We start from the raw sequence: 26244 nt of genomic DNA on the forward strand, positions 1-26244 counted from the left end.
ATGCATATTGATTTTGTCTTTCGGTGCAACGCACGGGTATATGTGCTAGTAATATAATTAATAATAATAAAGCACGGATTGAGTCTGCGGGTTCACCGTCGTGGCGTTTTTGCAAAAAGGTCCCTATTGTTTCATATACTCAACCCGCACTCCAACTTAAGTGGCTAACCAGCGAAAACGTTTCGTTCTTCCAAAAACGACCATGTAGTTTATGGTATTTGGCCCGTGCTCCTCTTTTAGGTGCCCAGAGCACACCCGAGCTGGGGCTCTCCTCGATCCGTCCGGGTACGGCGCCGGTGGCGGCGACCGGTCCTCTTCTCCGGCCATCTGCCGCTCTCCTTCCCTTCCCCATCCGCCCCTAAAATTCTCTGGCATCAACCCAGCCTCCTCAATCTCTAGCCCATATCCATGGAGTTCCAGACTTGGATTTCAAAGGGATTCGGCGCCTCGGGAGGATGAACGCCATGGCGGCTACACACACGCGGCGGCAGTGGATTGAAGGATGCGGCAGCAAATCGGCGTGAGCATCCATCTTCTGCTCTCTAAATCTCTCTCTCTCTCTCTCTCTCTCTCTCTCCAACTTCCTCTATCCTCTTGCATCACAAACAGGTGGCGACTCTATCCGACCGAGTGTGGCGTATGTGGTGCCTGTGTTGTGCTCCCGGCGGCCTAGCGTGTGTGCGTGCGGCTGGATATGCGTCTGTGTTCATGTGTGTGGCGCTCTACAGGCAGAGGAAGTGGGTGGTTGCAGGCAGAGGAAGCTGCTAGCTATTGGCAGAGGAGTATTAAGATTAGTATGGCACGATTAGGATACTTCCCTTGATTTCTATAAGAAAAATTGATAGTTTCCTTGATTTGTTTTGTTCTAGATTAGTAGTAAAGCAGTGCACTGATATTTGTTTTGTGGCGCAGGAGCTTGAAGATATTAGGGGCAGCAGGCTTTACTGCAATATATTCGTGTATGATTTTCTCCCCAAATCTGAAATTATTCGCCACCTAAAGTTTAATCCCCTTGAGAAAATGAGAGTATTTATGTACCATGCTCTATGGATGTTGACAATTTTGATTGCAGGGGCTGGCAAAGTAAGTGCAGTGCTTACCGTTGCATATAGATATTTAGGGCTACATCAAACTTCAGTCAGTAGAACATGATTACCAGGCAGGGAGGTTCATGCAGCATTGGAAGTGAGGATGTTTGGTGTAGAATCGGTGCCGCCTCCACTCTACCCCGCCCCACTGCATTGTCCTTGACGGCAATACGGGCGACCTCGCTGCTTGCCTCGCGTGCAACCACTTCATCCCCAACCTGTCGGAAGAGAACATTGCAGACTGGGCGGAGAAACAATGAGGTGTAGCAGCACAACCTTGCCTCTTTCCCTTACTCTCATTTACAAGCGAGCCAAAGACACCCCAAGTGGTGGCACGATGGCCCATCGTGTATGAATGTGCTTCCAGACAAGCTTGCGGCGGCTCAGACCAGACTTGCTTGGCATACATGGCTGCAATGCATACATGTGGCGGGAAACAGGCAGGGAGGCTTGGGACTGGATATGCAATTATGCCTTTGTAAGTATTACTGATGCAATTTGTTTTTGAAAGATCCCTAAGTCATTTACCGTTTTGCTCCTGAGAATTGTTTACTATTGTTAATTGTATCAATTGTCAATTAACGACATAGACCAAGATACCATTGAACACCTTTGATAGATCGACTGAAATATGAACACTCTTGGCCCGAATTTACAACATAGCACCAATTAATTGTTAACCTCTTGGTTTTAATGATAATTGTTCTACCATGCGTGTTTCTTCTGCTAGCATTGCATCAACAATGTCAGTTGTAATTATATATATATAACTTAGAAATTCAGTGTGATATATTCTGCAGGATGTGTCTAAATCACTCTATTTTTCCATGACATTAACAATTGTTCTTTGACTATTTAAGTGAACGCTCTCTGAAATTTAATTCTCAGTTAAGTCTGGCCTTATTTGGGTAATTTATATAGCAGGCTCTGCAAGAATTGGACGCAGATCCACTATTTCCCCCCTCTGTATTTACTGCAATGCATATTTACCTGGCCCTGTGTCACGGGCCCGCACTGCTGCCTTAAGCTCCATGAGATACTTGCCGAGGCAGTTTTTGACCTGCGCCGACAAGCTCGGCCAGGACGTCCTCAAGTCCGACCTTGAGTTTGACACTGACGATTTCGTCCAGCCCGACCACGGTCACTAACCTATTTCTCCTCCTCCCAGAACCTCACCTACTCTTTCAATATTTTTTATGAACTCTGATTCAGTTTGTCCACTATTTGGATATATGTACGCCACTTATAAAATGTAGTTCCTAGAGCATGATATTGTTCCAAGGATCTATGTACTGTAGCAAGATCCTTGAAACTGTTGTGCTCAATGTGTAAAGAGAAGACAAAGCTGTTGATTCTGAGTTATACATGACGTACAGATTAAATAATGGTTTGCATGTTTGGTTTTCCCTCTAAATTTTTTACACATCGTTACAAGGATATCACTTTATTTTTTTATAGGAAAAACGTGCATCTCCGCATCAGAATTCTTTTGTGGTACGTTCTTCGTAAAGATATGCCTCATGGTGAGTTCTGAACATTACTTTTAGCAGTTCACCATACTGTTTGCATCTTTGTCCCAGTGAAGTTTCTCATATGCGAGGCATTGATGATGTAATGTGCAAAGAGCAAGATGTTGATTTCTGAATTATATATTTACATGTCGTATAGGTTAATGTTGATCATTGTTTTCCCGTATGGGTTTTCCTCTGAATTTCATGAAGTCGTTGTATTGAGGTTATCACGTTATCTTTTTATAGGAACAAAGTGTCATCTCCGCATCCGAATTATTTTGTGCCACGTTCTTTGTTTAGATATTCCTAAATGCTTACCTGATCCAGTTCTGAACCTTACTTCGACAACCTGTTTTTAGCACTTCATCGTATTGTTTGCATCTTTGTTCCAGTGAAGTATACCATATGCAGTTGAGGCTATCGTGCTGAAGGGTAGGAAGATGGAGGAGCGGATTCTTTTAGCAAGCTGGTAACCTGTTGGTTTGTGAGTAATCTTCTGTATATATTATTTATAGGACTGTTGTTGTGGTGCTGACGACGACAACGAAGTGTGCACATGTTTGGTATGGAGAGAAATTCAGAAGGACAGGGAGAACTCATCTCTTCAGAACTAAAGTACACCTCTGAATCTATTTGTGAGCAATTCTTATGTACTCAATTGGCCTATATACATGTCTGATTTATGCCAATGCAGTTGACTAAACGAGAAACCTCAATGATAAGTAATTCTTTAATCAAACATCTAACTATAATTATGCTTAAGATATTCTAGCTTTCTACATGGTTAAAATTATTATTCTGTTACATCATTATACACTATCCTATAATTTTAAATGGCTAGAAATTTCAGTCTTCTTCTGGCTAATTGTTTTATAAAGTCAAGTGTTAAAGTCACTCTGACGCGGATACGGTATATCCATTGATAGTTTATTAGGCGAGGCGTTGTATTTTTGTTTTGTTTCTTTGGTCTATTTTGTAATGAAAGTTACTCTCAAACTGATGATTCCATGTTTTGGATGACAATCAATCATAAGCATATATATGTTCCAAATCTTCAACCTTCCTTGGTTGACAAATACATTTATTGCACATGTATGTCGTTTAATAAAAGGAGGATTATGATTGATGAAGTTTTTGGTTGGGACGAATCTTACCATCACTTAGCTATAAGTGAGTTTTTTTCGCTGCAATAGCACATGTCCATGCATTAGATACATATGGACATATATTTGTTTTCTTCCGTAGCAACGCACGGGCATATTTGCTAGTATTACTAATATTCAATAGGTATTTGTCATGAAGAAACCCACATCAAATGAATCCTTAAATTGACCCTAGAGATATTTTAGGTGGTCCAACACCATATAAAATTGTAATTTAAAATAAACAATAATTTAAACATTTACAAATAAAATAAAATTTTGTGTGTGGCCTCAAAATGTTTCCTTGAATCTAAGTGCCAACTTTCATTAGTAACAAAACTCATTTGCCCGCTCAATTAAGAGATAACGAGCTATATTATTTAGCAGATAGGGAAAGATTAAAACTATTATGCGCTATGCACTTTAAGCCCAGTAATACAGTGCAACCCAGCCCGCCTAGACTACCTCCTCCCTCGCTACAGAGCAGGAGCATGGCGTGGCGGACATCCACCCCGCCGAGGCCACCGTGTCAACCATCCCATGGGTCCCCGGGGTGGATAAGTGCCTCCCTCGACGCCTCTCTCCCACTGTGAACCCTAGCTCGATCCCCTTCGCTCCCTCACCCTCTACCTCTCCTCCTCAGATCCCCTCCTTCCCAAGCTCCGCCATGGACGTGTCGCTGGCGTAGCCATCGCCGCTGCCCTCCCCGCTGCCGGAGACCGCGCTAGGGGAACCGCCTTCGCCGCCTACTTCGACTACGTGGGCGAGCTCGGGCCGAAAGCCACCCGTGTGCCCGCTGCCTCCCCGTCCTCAACCTCCGTCCGCCCCGGATCGTCGCCGCCTTCTTCGACCCCGGCCACCTCTGCTGCTCCTAAGCCACTTGACGGGCCTCCTTGTGCCTGCTCGGTGAGCACCTCCTCTCCCCTCCCGTTCTTGCGCCGTAGGCCGACGTCCCCGAGTTCGTCCGAGCCCCCCGCGTACGCATACGCGTACGTGCATGCGTGTTGTGTTGCTCCTGTGACGCTGCTCCGTCGTGGTTGCCTGCCTACGCGTCGCGAGCACCACGACCCGCGTCGTCCCTAGCCCTCTCCTCTGCCTTGCCTCGCTGCGCTCGCCTACTCGCCCACACGCGCTCGTGCTCACCGGCGCCCTGCCCGCGTCCGCCCGCTTGCTCTGCTGCTGCACTCGCCCCAGCGCGCCCCTGCTCCTCCCCTCCCATGCGCAGCGCTGTTGCTTCTGCATCTGTTGCTGCGGCCGCCCCGTTCGCGAGCTCCACCGGTCGCAGCCTCGCCTTGTGCGTGCATCGTGTGCTCGCGCGCGTCTCCTGCAGCCACCTGCGCCCATTGCCGCTGCCGCTTGCGCCTGCCTACGTGTGGCTTCGCCCGCGCCCTCGCGTGCCCCGCGCTGCTCTGCTTGTGGCTGCTGTTGCGCCCCGCTCGGCTGCAGTGCCCGAGCCACGCCGTTGCTTACTATACTGCTGATGCTAGTTACTGTAGCGGCTACTAGCTAGCTTTTCTGATTGTATATTGACTAACCCTCTAGACATCCTCTAAACAACGTCTAAACATCTGTTAACTTGGGTGAAATTAATATAAGTATAAAGTATACTTGAAAAACTTCATTTTATCCCACTAGACCAAATCCTTTCGATGCATGGTTTAAATCCTCCAAAAATCACAAAATGCTAAGTTCTGTTAAGTGAAAAAAACCGAAAACAACTTTATTTTCATAGCTACTTTAGAGCTGTTGATGATCAAGCAAATGAACTCTAATTTGGACGAAAGTGCTACTATCTTGTATATGACAGAAAAATGCTCAAAATTGATATAAGGCATATAATCATAGGAGGTACAGATCCATGGTTGTAGCCTTTTGAAAACAGCTAAAAGATGTTTAAAACCGACAAATTCTCAGACTTCGCAAATTTTCAGGAATTTTCAGAATATTGCTAAAACTTCGGAAAATCATAGAAATTAATCCTTAACTTGGATGAAAAAGTTTTCTACATGAAAGTTGCTCAGAATGACGAGACGAATCCAAACACGCGGTCCGTTCATCTGTTACATGCCCCTATCATAGTGAACATGGAACTTTCCCCCTCCGTTTCAACTGTCCGAAAATGCCTAACTTCGGGAAAACATTCATGGATGTTATTCCCCTTCGTCTGTATCAGGTAGCCCTGCGTTAGAACACCCCTAGCGCTGCTTGTTGCCTTGCCATGTTTAGTATTGCACTTGTTTGCTCTGTATTTATTGTTTCTTCCCCCTCTTCTCTCCGGTAGACCCCGAGACCGCTGCCGATGCCGCTGTGATCGACTACGTCGACGACGACCCTTATTCCCTTTCAACGGAGCTTCCAGGCAAGCCCCCCCTTGATCACCAGATATCGCCTACTCTTCTGTCTACTGCTTGCATTAGAGTAGTGTAGCATGTTACTGCTTTCCGTTAATCCTATCCGGATGCATAGCCTGTCATTGTTGCTACAACTGTTGATACGGTACCTGCAATCCTAAATGCTTACTATAGGATGCTAGATTATCATCAGTGGCCCTACATTCTTGTCAGTCTGCCATGCTATACTATCGGGCCACGATCTCGTCGGGTGTTGATCACGGGTATATACTACACATACATACCATACATGTTGTGAGTAAAGTCGGGTCGGCTCATTGAGTACCCGCAAGTGATTCCGATGTTGGGGGCTGAAGGGGCAGGTGGTTCCACCCAGGTAGTGGTGGGCCTGGGTTCCCGACGGCTCCCGACTGTTACTTTGTGGCGAAGTGACAGGGCAGGTTAGGACCACCCAGGTGAGTGGTGGGCCTGGCCCTGGTCGGCGTTCGCGGTTACTTCAAAATAACACGCTTAACAAGATCTTGGTATTTGATCTAAGTCTGGCCACTGGCCTATACGCACTAACCAACTACGCGGGAACAATTATGGGCACTCGACGTCGTGGTATCAGCCGAAGCCTTCGTGACGTCAGCGACTGAGCGGCGCGCGCCGGGCTGGACCGCGTAACGCAACTTCCTTTGTAATGGAGGTTTCTAGGTCTGCTCACCAGCCGCGTACGCAACGTGCAGGTGTGCCATGGGTGATGGGCCCAGACCCCTGCGCCATAGGATTTAGACCGGCGTGCTGACCTCTCTGTTGTGCCTAGGTAGGGCTGCGACGTGTTGATCTTCCGAGGCCGGGCATGACCCAGGAAAGTGTGTCCGGACAAAGGGGATCGAGCGTGTTGGGAAATGTGGTGCACCCCTGCAGGGAAGTAAAACTATTCGAATATCCATGATCATTGGTAACAGGACGACTTGGAGTTGTACCTTGACCTTATGACAACTAGAACCGGATACTTAATAAACCACATCCTTCCAAGTGCCAGATACAACCGGTGATCGCTCTCTCACAGGGCGACGAGGGGAGGATCATCGGTTAGGATTAGGCTACACGATGCTACTTGGTGAACTTACCATCTACTCTCTTCTACATGCTGCAAGATGGAGGTGGCCAGAAGCGTAGCCTTCGATAAGGACTAGCTATCCCCCTCTTATCCCGGCATTCTGCAGTTCAGTCCACATATGATACCCTCATTTCACTTGATACCAATGCATACATATGTAGTGTAGCTCCTTGCTTGCGAGTACTTTGGATGAGTACTCACGGTTGCTTTGCTCCCTCTTTTCCCCCTTTCTATACCCGATTGCTGCGACTAGACGATGGAGCCCAGGAGCCAGACGCCACTGTCAATGACGACTACTACTACTCGGGAGGTGCCTACTACTACGTGCAGCCCGCTGACGACGACCAGGAGTAGTTTAGGAGGATCCCAGGCAGGAGGCCTGCGCCTCTTTCGATATGTATCTCAGTTTGTGCTAGCCTTCTTAAGGCAAACTTGTTTAACTTATGTCTGTACTCAGATATTGTTGCTTCCGCTGACTCGTCTATGATCAAGCTCTTGTATTCGAGCCCTCGAGGCCCCTGGCTTGTAATATGATGCTTGTATGACTTATTTTATTTGTAGAGTTGTGTTGTGATATCTTCTCGTGAGTCCCTGATATTGATCGTACACGTTTGCGTGTATGATTAGTGTACGATTGAATTGGGGGCGTCACAAGTTGGTATTAGAGCCGACTGCCTGTAGGAATCCCCCTTCCGCACTCCTTGGCCGAAGTTGAGTCTAGTCATTGAAAATCTTTTACTAACATGGCTGTGTGTCTTATGGGCCCACGTCGCCATTGGGTGGTATTAGGATCTTTTATTCGTCGTCTATACTCTGGGACTCTGATCTCTCTTCTATTTGGGTTAAATAAATTTTGCTAAATCTAACATTAGGGTCTCGTGATCACTTTCACCCGAAGAGCAACTTATTACCGATGATCGTGTGTTGCACCAGAAGATTCCGAGAATACTCCATGATGTTCTCTCGAGACTTTGTGCCATCGCTTTTGCAATTTCCATCCATCGATAAACCTCTATGGAAAACCACATACACTTGCCATAAATACAAACATTCCCCGTTGCTCTTGTTATTACAAGATGCCCCGAAATACTCTCTGTTGTCCCGAGAATCCTTTGAGCTTACTACCATGTTGTTCTTTGCCACATGAATACCCCTACGGATAATTTCTCACACTTACCGGGGATTCGTTCATCCCCAGTTATTCAGGTGTTTTTTAAAAAATATTTGAAATACCATTCGAACATCCGAAAATCCTCAGCAGCATATTGCCCTTGAAATTCTTGCTTACTTACATTATGGTTAATCCCATAAGTCTAGTAATCTTATTGGCATCCTTTGTCACTATCATCTTGAGTCCGTTGATTCAATATGTTGCGAATGCCAGCAATCCTCAATCAGATCCTAGAATTCATCCTTCTAGCTCAGGCGTCATTTTAAACATGAGTTGGATCTCGACCAATCAAATTGCCATCGATTGTACCCCTAAGCTTGCCCAACTTATCCATCCTTCATCAGAGCAATTGCTTCTGATCCCTTGATATGGAGATCATAATTCATTTGCATTTGAGCTTTGAATTAGTCTGTTGTTTCTATAATCCCATGCCTTTGCATTGTTTCTTCTTCTGGCTGAGTACCTCTACTTACATTAGATCCTTTGCGGTCCGCTAGATCCTTTGGTGGATTATTATCTGACCGTTCTTGCATATTCTCAAAACCTGGAGTTCTTTCCTTGATACACAAGGCCATTGGTAAATCATATTCTCTGATTTGGCCAACCATGCTCTGCTTTTCGAGCTGGTGATATTTACTCTTGAAGCTTGAGGTATATGTTTCTAAGATGCCCCGATGGGTTGAACCTATACCTTCCCTAAAAACCGTATGAACCTGAAGGTTTTCACAAGTCATACCCTTCTGGTGTTTTACCAGATAAGTTTCTACCATACAACTTCTTCGAGGACGAGAAGTGAATGAATGGTCATGCATTGGAGAAGTGGGAGTCAACCTTGAACTTGTGTTCATGCCCATGGAAACGATGTAGATCTTAGCATTAAAGCTTCTCTTAAATTAATTATTCCCTTGGTATAAGTTCATCTTATATCTGGGATCTGGCCTTTTGCAATCATGGTTCCGACCATGCTAACGTTATTCAATATATTTGAAAGGAAACCATTCCATTGCCTCGTCTATTTTGACAAGATTAAAGTATCTGCTATCGCAAGTCTATGATACAGATCAGTTTCTATTCCGATCTACCTCCGAGTTTCACCTCTGTTATCTCGAGAATATCACCAAACTACATAACTGCTTATGAGTCTTCATCCAGTATTGCTTCTCACCGATTTCAGAATTCCCTCGGGTTTGGGTTGTCCTCAACCGAGAACACCAAATAGTGAATCGAGTCCGCACTCCGATTCAATAACTCTAAGTAATCTACATTGCTTATGAGTTTACTAATCCTTCAAGTCATTCATAGCATGATCGGCTATATCATTATCGTACATTTTTTAACTGTGCTACCTGGTCCTTCTTCCCGGAGCACAAATTTCGACGGTGAGCTAATCTTACGTCGATCTTCCTCGTCATATCATTTCTCCTTGAATAGCAAACTTGATTTCGAGTTTGTGTTGTACCCATGGTTCCAATAACCTTTTGCTTCATCATTCCTTTGACTTGATGTCATCGTTGATCAAATACATTTTCATGAAATCTCTCGACAAATGTGTCGTGATCATAGTCAGCATTCCAAACTCTTCCAGGATATCAATTGAATTCATAATGAGAAAGACCATCCTTGCCCTCGATGATAAGTGTTATCATCGACCACTCTACTGTCTTCCCTCCAACACAAACTTGTTCGCGTTTTGTGTTATACCTTGAGTTCCTTGCTATCCAGCAATTGATCTTCTTTACCTTGGAGTATTACCATATTTTATGTCAAGAATGTTGTGAGAATTTCACCACCTCTCGAAAATTCTTGTACAAGTGATACTTATCACCATCACCATTCTTTTCTTGGTCCCCGTGTTGTTTATAACCGGGATACCAACAGGTGAACGGTGCTGTTTGGATTCTGCCCTTCTATCAACCTTATTGCTTTGGAGTTGATGGTCAACATTACATCCTTAGGCCATTGATTATTGAATCACCATTCTAACATTGATTCTGCTACCTAAAGCCCATATTTCGGGTGCACCCTTCAACCAATGTTAATTGTGTATGTTTTCCTCGAGTATACATCATTATATCATTTGATCTGGCAAATGTTATGTCCTTGTTCATATAATTGTGGAAATCCATCTTTTTGAAAATCTCAATGAATTGGCGCCGAGTCCATCAGCCACCTCCTCACCCTCTCCTTGATTTAATGATGAACTCTTGTTTCAGAACTCGCTTCCATAGTTCATTTCTCGAGGATCTTACAATGTCATCTCGACAATTTGTGTTGCACTTTTACTTCTCATGCATCTTGAGTCTGAGGTATCCTGACACCAATCAGATCTGAATCTCGGTCAGATATGATGGTTGGGACTTATTTCCAAGAGTTATAACATTGGTCCTTATATATCGGTAAGGTGATGTCATGCCTATCACCCCTGGCTGGAGGACCTATTGTTATAGTTCCCTTTTTAGCAAGCTTAGCGATTCTTCCATGAGGAAATCGTCAGACTTATTTTATAAGTTGTTCTTGATGAATCCTTTGTGTATGCAAAGTCCGACCTTTGCTTGAAGACCATGTCAAAGCTATATCGAGGCATGTATGCGGTACTCCTATCATCAATAAGAACATTTAAAGCACAATGCCACATTTTCCTTATCAATTATCCAAACATCTTTGTTTGGTTTATGTCATGAAATTCCTCTCCCCTTACCTAAATGGTTTTCTACTTCTATCCTATCATGGATATCATGCTCTGTTTGTCCTTGGGAAGGATATACCCTTGAAATATGTTTTTAAACACATATTCCCTTTCCATTGTTCTGTTAATTTAATAATCATATTATCCTTTCTATTGTTTGGTTTAACCTTTCTTGAGGTCTATATGATCGAAGCAGTATTATTCTCCTGCTTATGTAAACACCTCGGTGTACAATTCTGTCAGCAAGACCCTGTTACTATTGTTGATGACATTCTGGTAGCCATCGATGGATGAGAACTTTGCCTATTGGTCCGCCTCGTTCTACGAGCAGGAAAATGGTTCTCTTCGTCCCTCGCCCTTGGTACCGGTGTTGTTGCCGACATAACTGACATTCTACCCTCTGACATGCCTTGCTATCATGATCGTGCAAGATGTCACCGCTCCTCCTACTTTTAACCAACATGGTGGGCCCATAACCCACAGGTCCCAGGATCGAAACCTGACTCTCCTGTACACCCCTGCTGCCAAAGATATTCCTCGCGCTTGGCTCCGTATGTAAGTCACGGGCCACCTTCGTAGTGGTCTATTCTGGTATTAGACACAAGATTCATTCTTCGACACCTTGAACCCCTTTCACTCTGTTTCAGACATCGAACGGTTGTTTATCCTCTTGGAACTCCTTATTGTACCTTCTTACTTTGCTCTCAATGTCTTTTATTTGTTCAACTCGAGAGATACTCATCTGTTCATTCATGGGATACCCCCAGACGATTACCCCTTATAGCATTCTATCCTTGTCGAGGTGCCCCTTACCTATTTGTAAGTATGATGGAGTTCCCGAAGGAAGGAGGCTGACTTCATCATGATGACCTGAAGCAGAGAAATTAAGACATCAACATAAGGGATCAACTTCTTCGAGAAGAGCAAGCAAGACCGAGAAGACCCGATAGATTCGATACCAAACATTTCCCCCTTACACTACCTCTTAAATCTCGGGACGAGATTTCTTATAGTGGAGGAGAATTGTGACGCCCGAATAATTAAGCTACAGTAAGCACACACTAATGGTGCCATGTCATCGCAATTAATTTTCTAAAAATCACTTTGATCCAAACCCAAGTAATTCAAATTTAAAGTACAAGTCAAATATTTACATCCTCAAACATGCAAACAAAATAGTTCATAATATTACTAATATTCAATAGGTATTTGTCATGAAGAAACCCACATCAAATGAATTCTTAAATTGACCCTAGAGATATTTTAGGTGGTCCAACAACATTTAAAATTGTAATTGAAAATAAACAATAATTTAAACATTTACAAATAAAATAAAATTTTGTGTGTGACCTCAAAATGTTTCCTTGAATCTAAGTTCCAACTTTCATCAGTAACAAAAATCATTTGCCCACTCAATTAAGAGATAACGAGCTATATTATTTAGCAGATAGGGAAGGATTAAAACTATTATGCGCTATGCACTTTAAGCCCAGTGATACTGTGCAACCCAGCCCGCCTAGACTACCTCCTCCCTCGCTACAGAGCAGGAGCATGGCGTGGCGGACATCTACCCCGCCGAGGCCACCGTGTCAGCCATCCCATGGGTCCCCAGGGTGGATAAGTGCCTCCCTCGACGCCTCTCTCCCACTGTGAACCCTAGCTCGACCCCCTTCGCTCCCTCACCCTCTACCTCCCCTCCTCGGATCCCCTCCTTCCCGAGCTCCGCCATGGACGCGTTGCTGGCATAGCCATCGCCGCTGCCCTCCCCGCTGCCGGAGACCGCGCTAGGGGCACCGCCTTCGTCGCCTACTTTGACTACATGGGCGAGCTCGGGCCAAAAGCCACCCGTGTGCCCGCTGCCTCCCCGTCCTCAACGTCCGTCCTCCCCAGATCGTCGCCGCCTTCTTCGATGCCGGCCACCTCTGCTGCTCCTAAGCCACTCGATGGGGCTCCTTGTGCCTGCTCAGTGAGCACCTCCTCTCCCCTCCCGTTCTTGCACCGTAGGCCGCCGTCCCCGAGTTCATCCGAGCCCCCCGCGTATGCATACGCGTACGTGCGTGCGTGTTGTGCTGCTCCTGTGCCGCTGCTCCGTCGTGGTTGCCCGCCTACGCGTCGCGAGCGCCGCGACCCGTGTCGTCCCTAGCCCTCTCCTCTGCCTCGCCTCGCTGCGCTCGCGCTCACCGGCGCCCTGCCCGCGTTCGCCCGCTTGCTCTGCTGCTGCACTCACCCCAGCGCGCCCCCTGCTCCTCCTCCCGTCCCACGCGCGACGCTATTGCTTCTGCATCTGTTGCTTCGGCCGCCCCGTTCGCGAGCTCCACCGTTCGCGACCTCGCCTTGTGCGTGCATCGTGTGCTCGCGCGCGTCTCCTGCAGCCACCTGCGCCCATCGCCGCTGCCACTTGCGACTGCCTACATGTGGCTTCGCCTGCGCCCTCGCGTGCCCCGTGCTGCTCTGCTTGTGGCTGCTGTTGCACCTCGCTCGGCTGCAGCGCCTAAGCCATGCCGTTGCTTACTGTACTGCTGATGCTAGTTACTGTAGCGGCTACTAGCTAGCTTTTCTGATTATACATTGACTAACCCTCTAGACATCCTCTAAACAACGTCTAAACAGCTGTTAACTTGGGTGAAATTAATATGAGTAGAAAGTATACTTGACAAACTTCATTTTATACCACTGGACCAAATCCTTTCGATGCATGGTTTAAATCCTACAAAAATCACAAAATGCTAAGTTCTGTTAAGTGAAAAAAAACCAAAAACAGCTTTATTTTCATAGCTACTTTAGAGCTGTTGATGATCAAGCAAATGAACTCTAATTTGGATGAAAGTGCTACTATCTTGTATATGACAGAAAAACGCTCAAAATTGATATAAGGCATATAATCATAGGAGGTACAGATCCATAGTTGTAGCCTTTTGAAAACAGCTAAAAGACGTTTAAAACTGAGAAATTCTTAGACTTAGCAAAATTTCAGGAATTTTTAGAATATTGCTAAAACTTTGGAAAATCATAGAAATTAATCCGTAACTTGGATGAAAAAGTTTTCTACATGAAAGTTGCTCAGAATGACGAGACGAATCCAAACACGCGGCCCGTTCATCAGTCACATGCCCCTATCATAGTGAACACGGAAATTTCCCCCTCCGTTTTAACTGTCCGAAAATGCCTAACTTCGGGAAAACATTCCCGGATGTTATTCCCCTTCGTCGGTATCAGGTAGCCCTGCGTTAGAACACCCATAGCGCTGCTTGTTGCCTTGTCATGTTTAGTATTGCACTTGTTTGCTCTGTATTTATTGTTTCTTCCCCCTCTTCTCTCCGGTAGACCCCGAGACCGCTGCCGATGCCACTGTGATCGACTACGTCGATGACGACCCTTCTTCCCTTTCAGCAGAGCTTCTAGGCAAGCCCCTCCCCCTTTGATCACTAGATATCGCCTACTCTTCTCTCTACTGCTTGCATTAGAGTAGTGTAGCATGTTACTGCTTTCCGTTAATCCTATTCTGATGCATAGCCTGTCATTGTTGCTACAACTTTTGATACGGTACCTGCAACCCTAAATGCTTAGTATAGGATGCTAGATTATCATCAATGGCCCTACATTCTTGTCAGTCTGCCATGCTATACTATCGGGCCGTGATCACGTCGGGTGTTGATCATGGGTATATACTATACATACATACCATACATGTTGTGACTAAAGTCGGGTCGGCTCGTTGAGTACCCGCAAGTGATTCCGATGTTGGGGGCTGAAGGGGCAGGTGGTTCCACCCAGGTAGTGGTGGGCCTAGGTTCTCGATGACCCCGACTGTTACTTTGTGGCGAAGCGACAGGGCAGGTTGAGACCACCCAGGTGAGCGATGGGCCTGGCCCTGGTCGGCGTTCGCGGTTACTTCAGAATAACACGCTTAACGAGATCTTGGTATTTGATCTGAGTCTGGCCACTGGCCTATACGCACTAACCAACTACGTGGGAATAGTTATGGGCACTCGACGTCGTGGTGTCAGCCGAAGCCTTCGTGATGTCAGCGACTGAGTGGCGCGCGCCGGGTTGGACCGTGTAACGCAACTTCCTTTATAATGGGGGTTGCTAGGTCTGCTCACCGGCCGCGTACGCAACGTGTAGGTGTGCAATGGGTGATTGGCCCATACCCCTACGCCATAGGATTTAGACCGGCGTGCTGACCTCTTTGTTATGCCTAGGTAGGGCTGCGACGTGTTTATCTTCCGAGGCCGGGCATGGCCCAGGAAAGTGTGTCCGGACAAAGGGGATCGAGCGTGTTGGGAAATGTGGTGCACCCCTGCAGGGAAGTTAAACTATTTGTATAGCCGTGATCTTCGGTAACAGGACGACTTGGAGTTGTACCTTGACCTTATGACAACTAGAACCGGATACTTAATAAAACACATCCTTCCAAGTGCCAGATACAACCGGTGATCGCTCTCTCATAGGGCGACGAGGGGAGGATCATCGGTTAGGATTAGGCTACACGATGCTAGTTGGTGAACTTACCATCTACTCTCTTCTACATGTTGCAAGATGGAGGTGGCCAGAAGCGTAGTCTTCGATAAGGACTAGCTATCCCCCTCTTATTACGGCATTCTGCAGTTCAGTCCACATATGATACCCTCATTTCACTTGATACCAATGCATACATATGTAGTGTAGCTCCTTGCTTGCGAGTACTTTGGATGAGTAGTCACGGTTGCTTTGCTCCCTCTTTTCCCCCTTTCTATACCCGATTGCTGCGACCAGACGATGGAGCCCAGGAGCCAGACGCCACTGTCAATGACGACTACTACTACTCGGGAGGTGCCTACTACTACGTGCAGCCCGCTGACGACGACCAGGAGTAGTTTAGGAGGATCCCAGGCAGGAGGCCTGCGCCTCTTTCGATATGTATCTCAGTTTGTGCTAGCCTTCTTAAGGCAAACTTGTTTAACTTATGTCTGTACTCAGATATTGTTGCTTCCGCTGACTCGTCTATGATCGAGCTCTTGTATTAGAGCCCCCGAGGCCCCTGGCTTGTAATATGATGCTTGTATGACTTATTTTATTTGTAGAGTTGTGTTGTGATATCTTCCTGTGAGTCCCTGATCTTGATCGTACACGTTTGCATGTATGATTAGTGTACGATTGAATCGGGGGCGTCACACTGTGTCGGGTTATTAAGCCATGTATTTCTTCAATAGGTGGTAAATTCTTAACATCTTCAGCTTTAATACCCTTTTCTTTCATAGATTTCTTTGCCTCTTGCATATCTTCATGACTGAGGAATAGAATACCCCTTTTCTTTGGAGTTGGCTTAGGAGTTGGTTCAGGAAGTGTCCAATCATTATCGTTGCTGAATATATTATCCAATAGCAATCCAGCTTGCTTAGCAGTTCTTTCCCTGAAAACACAACTAGCACAACTATCCAGGTGGTCTCTGGAAGCATCGGTTAGTCCATTATTAAAGATATCAAGTATTTCAATTTTCTTGAGAGGATGATCAGGCAAAGCATTAAGTAATCGGAGCAGCCTCCCCCAAGCTTGTGGGAGACTCTCTTCTTCAATTTGCACAAAATTATATATTTACCTTAAGGCAGCTTGTTTCTTATGAGCGGGGAAATATTTAGCAAAGAAGTAATAAATCATATCTTGGGGACTATGCACACAACCAGGAGCAAGAGAATTAAACCATGTTTTAGCATCACCCTTTAATGAGAACGGAAATAACTTAAGGATATAATAGTAACGAATTTTTTCCTCATGAGTGAATAGGGTGGCTATATAATTCAATTTAGTAAGATGTGCCACAACAGTTTCAGATTCATAGCCATAAAAGGATCAGATTCAACCAAAGTAATTAACTCAGGATCGACAGAGAAATCATAATCCTTATCAGAAATACAGATAGGTGAAGTAGCAAAAGCAGGGTCATATTTCATTCTAGCATTCAAAGACTTTTCTTTCAGCTTAGCTAACAGTTTCTTAAGATCATATCTATCTTTGCAAGCAAAAAGGTCTCTAGCAGTTTCTTCATCCATAACATAACCCTCAGGCACATCAGATAATTCATATCTAGGGGGAGAATCTTCATCATCACTTTCATAAATATTATCTGTTTCAATAATTTCATTTTCTCTAACCCTAGCAAGTTGTTCATGAAGAAATTCTCCTAATGGCATGATATTATCAAGCATAGAAGTAGTTTCATCTTAAGCATCATGCATAGCAGAAGTGGCATCATAAATAACATATGACATATCAGAATCAATAACAGGTGTAGGTGTCGCAAATTTACTGATAACATAAGGTGAATCAAGTGCAGAGCTAGAAGGCAGTTCCTTACCTCCCCTCATAGTTGAGGGAAAAATCTTGGTTCTTTCATCTTTCAAGTTCCTCATAGTGATCAACATATATAAATCCCAAGTGACTCAAAGAATAGAGCTATGCTCCCCGACAATGGCGCCAGAAAATAGTCTTGATAACCCACAAGTATAGGGTATCGCAACAGTTTTCGAGGGTAGATTATTCAACCCAAATTTATTGATTCGACACAAGGGGAGCTGATTAACACATTTTATATACATCTCTTGGCCCTCAAATATACGGTTCATTGAGATATATTCATTCATTTCGTGCTATGAATTATTGCATATTTGAATGAAAATCATATAAAGGGATCATTTACTTGTGACTTGTTTCTTTTGCAGAAAAGTGTGCAAAGGCACTATAATCATCAAGATTTCTACTATGTGGCTAACGAGAAGAGAGAAGGGCATGAAAGAAATACGTCAAGGACCTGAGTGTGAAGGAAAGAAGTAATCTAGGGGAGCAAACTAAAAGAAGAGGGGGATCTTCTTGGGCAGAAATGAAGAGAAGAGGAGGGTCAATGTGCAAATATGGCAACTCAGAGTGGGGAACAAAATCCCTAGCCGCAACACTTGATCCCTTTGGGGCCTGGCACTTCTCTATATCCCTCACCACTTCTTCTTCCACCTCCGGCCGCTGCCGCGGCCAGGCCGGCATGGCGGCGCGCCACCCAGTACCTCCACCCGCTCCACAACGCCGCCGCACCTCCACCCGCACTACCGCAACCCATCCATCCACCGGCGCCATCACATCCAGCCACCATCACCTCGCGCGCCCTACCAGACTAGAGGTCGTGGTTGTATGGTGCCCTGCGCGAGTCTGTCCTCCCTCTCTCTTGTTGCTGCTCCTCCCTCTTGCTTCGTCCTGCTGCTTCTCTTCTTCCCCTCGCCTTCCTCAACTGTTGCTGCTCCCTTCTTCCCCCAAACTCTGCTGCTGCATCTTCCTTCTTCTCCTTGTCCCTACTACTGCTGAACCACTCCTCCTCTTATTGTGTCTCTGCTGGTCGCTGCTCCCCTACTGCCGATCCTTTCCTCAACTCTCTCTACTTCTCCTCTCATGCCACTCCTGCTGCTTCTCCTCAATGCCCCCTGTTGCCTCTGATTCTTCTCTTAACTAGAACCCTTGCTATTCTCTCTCTCTCTCTCTCTCCCTAAATTTTCTGTATAATTGAGATTGTGTAAGACGTGCAAGGTTCAGATTTGAGTGTGTCTCATGTAATAGTTCATATTATAGCTTGTGAATTTTGTGTTGAATGTGCTCTCTATTAGGCAAGCAATATGTTTGATTTCCAATTCCTGTGATAGCTCCTTAATTGTCATAAATATATGTTCTCTTGTGAAAGATTTCTGTTCTTGTCCCATTATCTTTGTTCTGTCTTTTTCTTATATATAATTGCTAGTTATCTTTGTGATCGTATCTTGTTACTTCTTTTTTGTCGATGATGATGACCTGTGTTAGTATTTTAGATTGTCTCAAGTAAAGCAAAATTACCAAAAAGATAATGAGTAAAAATCTGATTCACCCTTTGCTTATTTTGCATTTTCTTTGGCGATGATCTTAGGGAACTACCTTGTTTAATTAAGTTTATATTTCCTTGCAATCATCTTCTAAATTGTGTTACCTAGCTTTAGCCAAATATAGTTTCCGTCGCCTAGTCCCTGTGGAGAACACGACATCCGTAGTTTGGGCAAAATATTCCACTACATTTACAATCGATCATTTTGGCGCCGTTGCCGGGGACTAGCGTCATGCGATTGTGTTAGGCTATAGACTAGGTTTTTCTTTTTTCTCTAGTTTGTGCCATATATTTGTGATATATCTCTAACCACTAACCCATGTTCTAGCTAGTATCTTTTTGTTTTCTTTTCCTTTTGCAGGTTAGAGCTATCTACTCGGTTATGTCATATTATTCAGATTGTCTCGGAGATGCGAGGAACACTACAAACATCACACAAAGTATTCAAGAATTGATAAGTAAGATTTCCCATCGATTAGATGATTTAGCTCGGCAACGAGAAGCAGTTTTTGAGGATAGTCCTAGCTCTTATGATCCTTATTCTGGAGGTCACCCTTATGTTGCTCCTACATGCCATATTTGTGGATTTCAGGGCCATTCACCCGTTGAATGTCAGCGTGGTTACTCTCACCCTCCCGATTGTTATGGCATGAGCTTCGCCCCACAACTAGCTCATACCAAAACAATTACTCATATGGGTGGCCTGAAAACCAGAATATGTCATATAGGAACAACAGCCCTGAGATCTCATCGTTTGCCTCTAGTTATCCATTGCAGGGAATTAGGTACAATGAGGAGAGCAACAACTATGCACCACAACAGTTTTATTCAGCTCCTATTCATGTACCTCAACACCGGAAGATGTGTCCAATGGAGTTAAATGGTCATCCATTTGGTCAACCAACACCTTCAACACAAGTGCCCAAACAAGATGAGTTCGATGACATAGACAAGCTCGCACTTTTGAGTCTCGAGTTCACTTGGAGTGCCGAGGATGATCCTATTAGGAAGGTTATACTAGAGTAAATGAAGAAGATCAAGAGTGGGAATGAGCTAGTGGAAGAAGTGAAGAAGATTGAGAATAACATCAACGCTGGCAGCATTCTTTCTTCACAGCTTGAGCTGAGTAATTCTCGGATTCCCCTTGATACATGTGAGGTTCCAATACCATCACATCTAGCTGAGCAAGATAGCAAGTGCCTTGAGCAAGAGATACCTCAGATTGAAGAAGATGAACTAGAAGACAAGGAACAAGATGATCAAGAGCTGCAATTCCCAAGTGATCAAGTTGAAGACTCATCATCTACTACTCCTGAAGAAGTACAAGAAGCTGCTGTAGATGAAGATGAAGAACTTGAGATTCATTGGCCTATTGTCATACATGAGCGTGATGTGTCAGGTTTACCCAATCCTCTTGATGACATGCGTCCGTATGATTTCTTTGCTACTACCTTACATTACATGATACCATCACTTAGGATTGATTTGAAAACTCATTTGCTTGGATATGATGATATATACACTGTTAGTGGCATTACTCTCATTTGTGATGATCATAGTTATTTTCCTCGTGCTAGTCCTATGCTTAATGAAACATATAATTCCCATGCTAGTCTTGAGCTTAATGATAAATATCATCCTCATGTTAGTGTTGAACTTGCCGATTTCTACCATCCTAAACATGTGCTTTATAGCTATGATTATGTAATTGAATATTCGATTGATGACTTGGAGGGTATTATCCCTCCACTTGCATTGTCTCTTTCATTGAGTGCTCTTTCAGGTTCTTGCTTGTGCATGAATCACTACATGCTAACCAGGTTCGAGGTGACATTCCTTGGGACCTTGGTGGATCCTGAGCACAGAGATGAGGATAAGCAATGGGCACACACGTGAGGAAGGGAGAAGCTAGAGCAGGCATGAGGATAGATAAGCAAAAGGAGAGGAGCTGCAGTTGGTGAGGTGATCGAGCGAGTGCTACATCATCAATGCCCGGTGAGCTGTTTCATGACCCATTTTGAAATCACCATCCATTGATGCTTGTTGAATTAAATTGCTATTTGGGTTGCTTGTGCCATTTCTTAAATGTCGTCCCACTGAATTTCACCTTTGACATATGGTGCTTGATGAGAATATGCGAACTGATTGTTGAATGCCTAGTAAACTAGTGATCTACACCCTGTTTGCTTTGCTGAAAGTAGTGAAAGCTATTAGTTTTGAGTTCTCAAATCCCTAGTGCACTAGTAAACTTAATCATTTTCTGCTTTTAGATCATTAAGTGTTAGATGCTGAGTTTGTGCCTATTGTGTTCCCATTGAGAGCAATCACTTTACCACTATGGACTAGTATGCTATGTTCCCTGGATCGGTAGCATGTGAACCAGACATGGAGAAGTGATGATTCCTATTTTTGTGCTTATGCGTTGTTCATTTAAGATAAGTAATAATGAATAAATCAGTCTGACTACCTACAATAGCATGTCATGTTCCCTGGATCGGTGGCATGTGAAATCGGTTTAGCTTGGGCAGTAATTAATAATAAAAATTGTAATTGTCAAACCAGGTGTATACCATGTTCTCTGGATTGGTGGTATGTTCCTTTGGGGAGAAAAACAAAAAACTAATAATTGGTCGAGCCGGGTGTATACCATGTTCTTGGGATCGGTGGTATGTTCCTTTGGTGAGATCGATAAAATATTATCATTGCTTTATTTCTGTAAATAAGTGATCTGATCACAAGTGTATGTTCTTTTTGTTCTCGAGATCATGCTCTCTTTAGGAACCTTTGGCACAATCATCATTTGAACTAGTTGATCTTCTTTTATCATTGTAGAAGTTTAAAATGGTCAAGTCTACTAGTATCCTACCGCTTTGAAGCACTCCTAACCATTAATTTTCACTAGCTAAGTCCAAAGCATGGACTGTTTAGAGATCTACTTCACTTGGCATTCTCTAGTCAGCTCATTGTTCACATTCTTGCTCTTGTCATATGCCTTTGCTTGAGGAGAAGCAAAAGTTTAAGTGTGGGGGAACTTGATCAACACATTTTATATACATCTCTTGGCCCTCAAATATACGGTTCACTGAGATATATTCATTCATTTCATGCTATGAATTATTCCATATTTGAATGAAAATCATATAAAAGGATGATTTACTTGTGACTTGTTTCTTTTGCAGAAAAGTGCGCAAAGGCACTATAATCGTCAAGATTTCTACTATGTGGCTAACGAGAAGAGAGAAGGGCAGGAAAGAAATACGTCAAGGACCTGAGTGTGAAGGAAAGAAGTAATCTAGGGGAGCAAACTAAAAAAAGAGGAGGATCTTCTTGGGCAGAAATGAAGAGAAGAGGAGGGCCAATGTGCAAATGTGCAACTCTGAGTGGGGAACAAAATCCCTAGCCGCAACACTTGATCCCTTTGGGGCCTAGCACTTCTCTCTCTCCCTCACCACTTCTTCTTCCACCACTGGCCGCCGCCGCGGCCAGGCCGGTGTGGCGGCGCGCCACCCAGTACCTCCACCAGCTCCACAACGCCGCAGCACCTCCACCCGCGCTACCGCAATCCATCCATCCACCGACGCCATCACATCCAGCCACCATCACCTCGCGCTCCCTACCAGACTAGAGGTCGTGGTTGTATGGTGCCCTGCGCGAGTCTTACCTCCCTCTCTCTTGTTGCTGCTCCTCCCTCTTGCTTCGTCCTGCTGCTTCTCTTCTTCCCCTTGCCTTCCTCAACTGCTGCTGCTCCCTTCTTCCCCCAAAATCTTTTGCTGCATCTTCCTTCTTCTCCTTGTCCCTACTACTACTGCTGAACCGCTCCTCCTCTTGCTGTGACTCTGCTGCTCGCTGCTCCCCTACTGCTGATCCTTTCCTCAACTCTCTCTGCTGCTCCTCTCATGCCACTGCTGTTGCTCCTCCTCAACGCCCCCTGCTGCTTCTCATTCTTCTCTTAACTAGAACCCTTGCTGTTCTCTCTCTCTCTCCCTGAATTTTCTATATAATTGAGATTGTGTAAGACGTGCAAGGTTCAGATTTGAGTGTGTGTCATGTAATAGTTCAGATTATAGCTTGTGAATTTTGTGTTGAATGTGCTCTCTGTTAGGCAAGCAATATGAATGTATTTGATTTCCAGTTCCTGTGATAGCTCCTTAATTGTGATAAATATATGTTCGGTTGTGAAACATTTCTGTTCTTGTCCCACTATCTTTGTTTTGTCTTTTTCTTATATATACTTGCTAGTTATCTTTGTGATCGTATCTTGTTACTTCTTTTCTGTCGATGATGATGACCTATGTTAGTATGTTAGATTGTCTCAAGTAAAGCAAAATTACCAAAAAGATAATGAGTAAAAATATGATTCGCCCTTTGCTTATTTTGCATTTTCTTTGGCGACGATCTTAGGGAACTACCTTGTTCAATTTAGGTTTATATTTCCTTGCAATCATCTTCTAAGTTGAGTTACCTAGCTTTAGCCAAATATAGTTTCCGTCACCTAGTCCCTTTGGAGAACACGACATCCGTAGTTTGGGCAAAATATTCCACTACATTTACAATCGATCATGAGCCAAAGAATATTCTCAAGTATTAGTAGTTGAGTTGTCAATCCAACCACACCTAAAAGACTTAATATCTGCAGCAAAGTATTTAGTAGCAAAGTAGTATGGAAGTAACGGTAACGGTGTCAAAAGTAACATTAGTAGTTTTTGTAGCAATCGTAACAGTGGTAATGGAAAAGTAACTAAGCAAAGATCAATATGTGAAAAGCTAGTAGGAAATGGATCAATGATGGATAATTATGTCGGATGCGATTCCTCATGCAACAGTTATAACATAGGATGACACAAAACAAGCTCTAGTTCATCAATGTAATGTAGGCGTGCATTCCAAATATAGTCATACGTGCTTATGGAAAAGAACTTGCATGACATCTTTTGTCCTACCCTCCCGTGGCAGCGGGGTCCTATTGGAAACTAAGGGATATTAAGGCCTCCTTTTAATAGAGTACCGAACCAAAGCATTAACACTTAGTGAATACATGAACTCCTCAAACTACGGTCATCACCGGGAGTGGTCGCGATTATTGTCACTTCGGGGTTGCCGGATCATAACACATAGTAGGTGAATATTGACTTGCAAGATAGGATCAAGAACTCACATATATTCATGAAAATATAATAGGTTCAGATCTGAAATCCTGGCACTCGGGCCCTAGTGACAAGCATTAAGCATAACAAAGTCATAGCAACATCAATCTTAGAACATAATGGATACTAGGGATCAAACGCTAAGAAAACTAACTTGATTACATGGTAAATCTCATCCAACCCATTACCGTCCAGCAAGCCTACGATGAGATTACTCACGCATGGCGGTGAGCATCATGAAATTGGTGATGGAGGATGGTTGATGATGACGATGGTGACATATTCCCCTCTTCGGAGCACCGAACGGACTCCAGATAAGCCATCCCGAGGAAGATTAAGGCTTGGCGACGGTTCTGTATCATAAAACGCGATGAATCATTCTCCCTGATTTTTTCTCCCCAAAAGTGAGTATATGGAGTTGGGGTTGAGGTCGATGGAGTTTCAGGGGGCCCACGAGGCAGGGGGCGCGCCCTGGGGGGGGGGGGGCACCCTGCACCCTCGTGTGCAGGGTGTGGGCCCCCTGATGCTGATTCTTTCGCCAGTATTTTTCATTAATTCCAAAACGTGTCTTCATGGATTTTCAGGTCATTTTGAGAACTTTTATTTCTGCACAAAAATAACACCATGGCAGTTCTGCTGAAAACAGCGTCGGTCCGGGGTAGTTCCATTCAAATCATGCAAGTTAGAGTCCAAAACAAGGGCAAAAATGTTTGGAAAAGTAGATACATTGGAGATGTAGCAAAATGCCCTAAAAATTTTACATGATTTTTTTCTGAATATTTCTGAATTTCTGGTGCAAATAATACCAGAGGGAGGTGCACCAGGTGGGCACAACCCACCTGGGCGCGCCAGGACCCCAGGCGCGCCCTAGTGGGTTATGGTCCCCACGTGGGCCCCCTCACTTACCTCTTCATACCACATCATCACTTACTCCAGAAAAAATCTCCATTGCTCTCTCTCCCGTGTTCTTGAGCTCAAACCCGCGGATTTCGATCTCTTTGCTCGAAGCTCCATTTCCGAAACTGTTTCAGGGGATTGTTGCTTGGTATGTAACTCCACCGTTGGTCCAATTAGTTTTTGCTTTAGTGGTTTATATTTTGAATAATTAGCTACTCTTGGTACTGCTGTAGATGTGCTTGCATTTTAAATTCTTAGTGTCCTAAGTATTTTGAATGCTTGCTATGGCTTCTATGTATCCCTATGAGTAGTTGCTATCAATTTTATAAAGTTTTGTTGACAAATTTTTGTCACCCTAAAATTTTTATTTTTAGAAAATTGTACGCGGACATGATGAACCTATTTGGAAGGAGTTCTTCGAGGAGACGATCCTCGGGGGCATCTTCTAGTGACAGTTCTACTCGCCGGTCTTATGTTGAACCAAGTGAAAGTTCCATGCGAGATGCCGCCACCAAAACATGCTTATGGCCTTTGCGATGAGTATATGGTGCGTGTGGGCATTAAGGAGGAATTTGAGCAATGTGTTCACAATGATGGTCTCGATCCCTACCTTTCAGATAAGTGTGAACAACACCAACTTCTCACTGAATCATTTGTCAAAGGATTTAAATATTTTCCACGTGAGTCAAGGGTGTCATTTATGCTTTATGATAGTCCATTTACCATCTCATTAGAGAATTTTGCTTATCACTGTAAGGTTCCATTTTGGGGTTCGCTTGACGAACCACCAAAGGTTGAGTTCAAAACATTCTTAACGAGCCTTTGTTACGGTGAAAGGAGGGGACTGACTCAAGGTAGAATAAAGAGCATTCATTTTCCCGTAATTCATTACTTTGTGTTATTTAACGGGAAACACATAGTAGGCAAGCAAGACTGTAGCACACTTTGTGCTCCAGATTTGAGCCTCATACATACTGCTCTCATCGGTGAAAGGAATTATAACCTTGCAGCCATTGTTGCACGCAAACCTCAACACAACGCTAACATCAGCTGGTTCTATGGTGGAATTTATGCCACACATTTAGCACGAGGGTTGGGTGCTTCACCTCTGCCCTTTGATCCTATTCTACCCACGCAATATTTAGATTTTAACACCTTAAAAGACCATAAGATTCTCAAGGGAAAGGCTGATAACTTCACTTATAGTCTTTTGTTTAACCAAACATCTCCCGTGAAAACATATTTGCCTGTGCCTGCTCTTTTTGATTATCACAGC

The 26244-nt window shown here is 44.3% G+C and overlaps 1 long non-coding RNA gene across 3 annotated transcripts; it reads left to right on the forward strand.

Annotated features, from left to right (window-relative positions):
• Positions 1-205: 205 nt before the first annotated feature.
• On the forward strand, positions 206-3214 carry LOC125537116. 3 transcript variants are annotated; one of them, XR_007295607.1, is made up of 5 exons: positions 206-520; positions 610-794; positions 913-1566; positions 2547-2611; positions 2992-3214. It is a non-coding gene; the product is annotated as an uncharacterized LOC125537116 (long non-coding RNA). The 3 variants fall into 3 exon arrangements; XR_007295605.1 differs by having other exon boundaries at positions 207-520; positions 610-1566; XR_007295606.1 differs by lacking the exon at positions 610-794 and having other exon boundaries at positions 208-520.
• The last annotated feature ends 23030 nt before the right edge of the window (positions 3215-26244 follow it).

Source organism: Triticum urartu, chromosome 2 (genome assembly GCF_003073215.2).
Source record: "Triticum urartu cultivar G1812 chromosome 2, Tu2.1, whole genome shotgun sequence".
Lineage (NCBI taxonomy): Eukaryota > Viridiplantae > Streptophyta > Magnoliopsida > Poales > Poaceae > Triticum > Triticum urartu.